The following is a 3,164-nucleotide window of genomic DNA, read 5'->3' as shown; positions in this document are numbered from 1 at the left end:
GGAGAGGGGAGAAGTAGAAATAAAGGTGAGAACATTGAGGACAGGGGAGAAGTAGATATAAAGGTGAGAACATTGAGGAGAGGGGAGAAATAGAAATAAAGGTGAGAACATTGAGGACAGGGGAGAAGTAGATATAAAGGTGAGTACATTGAGGAGAGGGGAGAAGTAGATATAAAGGTGAGAACATTGAGGAGAGGGGAGAAGTAGATATAAAGGTGAGAACATTGAGGAGAGGGGAGAAGTAGAAATAAAGGTCAGTACATTGAGGAGAGGGGAGAAGTAGAGGTAAAGGTCAGTACATTGAGGAGAGGGGAGAAGTAGAAATAAAGGGCGTCAGGGTTTTGTCTCCTTAGTAGCCTTTAAAGCACATTTCATATAATTCCTTAAAAATCATTTTATTATCTTTTGAGGATAGGTATAAAATGCATACCTAGGTAGGACCCAAAACTTTTTTGAGGAATATCTCTGTTACATTTTAATAGATCACTTATATCCTCTTTGATATTACGTCCGTTTTATTGACAATAGTAACACGATATGATTATCAACCTTCTTTTTCGCTTTTAGGGGAAAGGTCTGATGCGAACGTTTTGGTTGGTTGGTAAAACTGGAACCAACACAGAAATTAGAAAATCCTGCACTTTCATGGACCCAGATGATATTGCAAAATGATGAATATTCACTGCTGTCCACAAACCATGACACATTTATGGAGTACCAGCGACCGGGAGTCCCTCCCTCCTCATCATGTACCAAATGTTGTGTCTTATGATTTAACCATTTTATGTGAGAAGGCCATGAGAGTGGATTGACGCTTTTTAATGTAACCATTTGATATGAGAAGGTCACGACAGTGAATTGACATCGTTTTATGTAACCAATTTATGTTAGAAAGCCATAACAGTGAATTGACGTCGTTTTATGTAACCAGTTTATGTGAAAAGGTCATGATAGTGAATTGACGCTGTTTTATGTAACCATTTTATGTGAGAAGGCCATGACGTTGAATTGACGTCATTTTATGTAACTATTTTTGTGAGAAGGCCATAACAGTGAATTTACGTCGTTTTATGTAACCATTTTATGTGAGAAGGCCATGAGAGTGAATTGACGTCGTTTTATGTAACCATTTTATGTGAGAAGGCCATGAGAGTGAATTGACGTCGTTTTATGTAACCATTTTATGTGAGAAGGCCATAACAGTGAATTGACATCGTTTTATGTAACCAATTTATGTTAGAAAGCCATAACAGTGAATTGATGTCGTTTTATGTAACGATTTTATGTGAGAAGGCCATGAGAGTGAATTGACGTCGTTTTAGGTAACGATTTTATGTGGGAAGGCCATGAGAGTGAATTGACGTCGTTTTAGGTAACGATTTTATGTGAGAAGGCCATGAGAGTGAATTGACGTCGTTTTATGTAACCATTTTATGTGAGAAGGCCATAACAGTGAATTGACGTCGTTTTATGTAACCATTTTATGAGAAGGTCATGAGAGTGAATTGACGTCGTTTTATGTAACCATTTCATGTGAGAAGGTCATGAGAGTGGATTGACGTCGTTTTATCTAACCATTTTATGTGAGAATGGTAATGGCAGTGAATTAACGTCGTTTTGCTGTCTTGATTGTTCGATATATTTTCATTTATTAATCGTTTGAGAAAGTATTATACTGACGCTTATCCAGTGCCTTTGTTTGTCTGCAATCGTTCGTTCAAACCATAAACAGTGAGATGACATTTATTGTTTATTGTATGACGAGTTCAGTCAATGTATTGTATTCACAAACACCGCGAGCGAACGAATACAGTCATTGTTTAACTATAACCAAAACTCAAAATGAACGTACACGGCACAGCCATTAACACAGAAACCTTAATATATTTGTAAACAAATAAAACAATTATAAAAAAAAACCCACAGAAACCCGGGTACGGACAACGGGATGTGTACTGGTTCTATAGGGGTTCATATTTATTTAATTTAGTAGATACCTATTTGTTGTGATGCATTGCTTGTGATAGGGGAGAAACCTGCACAAATAAATGTTGTTGTAAAAGGTGTTTCTATAGTTAGGTATCGTTATGTGTGTATGTAGGTATAAACCTCGGTATGTAGTTTTTAACTTATCAAAGCACCCGCGGGTGGTGGGTACACTAATTATGTTACATAAAAATACTCCTGGTGAGGTTACTATCACTATCGTGTTATCTACCCCTGGACTAACTTATAGTAAATCTGTAGGCAACAAAACAAAACAACAACAAAAAAACAAAAACAGAGGTTATTTTGTCTTTTGATATACATAAAAATTGCGTCACTCTATATATCTCTCTCTGTCTCTCTCTTGAGTCCTTAAATGAAGTCTCTGCAGGCATGTAATTGGTCAGTCTCTGAACTGCCTCCAGTTTGACTATGATATATAATCCAGGGGTGGATATAATGTCAGTGATAGAATCCCCTGGAGTATCGAGAAGGATCGTCACACAGTATCAGGAGGGCACTTTGTTATGATGTATGTTATTTATTATACTTGTCTTGCTATTTATATAAAATGCACAGGGACCTGGCACGATTTTTTAAAACTAACAGTATACATATATATATATTATAGTATCAAGGGTATGAACTCGGCGGTCGAGAAAAACGGATCTATTTTTTAAAACCGTGATTATTTTAATAAATTGGTTCTGTGCAATATTGACAGATATCTTACCTTAAAGAGAAATAATTTATCTTTCCATTGAGTGCTTGATGAACAAAATTGGCCAAGAATTGACGAAGTTATGGCTTGATGAATCGGGAAATTTACGACAAATATGCTAGGTAGACATTTCCCTGTCCGGTCGAAATGTCGTCTCGGCTCTAATGGGTACCTAAAAAACCAAGCCAAAATCACAAAATCTACGCTTGTGGTGGTAAACAGTACCCATAACTGTGTTCATCCACAATCTCCTTTGCAGGTGTCATCATCCGTACTTTGTAGAAACACCATTTAAACATCGTGTAGCTCTCTTACTTTAACCGTCACCGCCATGTTCATTTGTTCTTCGGAACGCTTCTCGAGTTTACTCACAAGCACAACACTACATAATTTGCATAATGTAGTCACGATACGTCATGACACCTCCAAAGGAGATTGTGGATGAACACAGTTATGG

The sequence above is a fragment of the Argopecten irradians genome, chromosome 2 (genome assembly GCF_041381155.1).
Source record: "Argopecten irradians isolate NY chromosome 2, Ai_NY, whole genome shotgun sequence".
Lineage (NCBI taxonomy): Eukaryota > Metazoa > Mollusca > Bivalvia > Pectinida > Pectinidae > Argopecten > Argopecten irradians.
The sequence above is the reverse complement of the archived record's forward strand: the minus strand, read 5'-3'. Positions refer to the sequence as shown.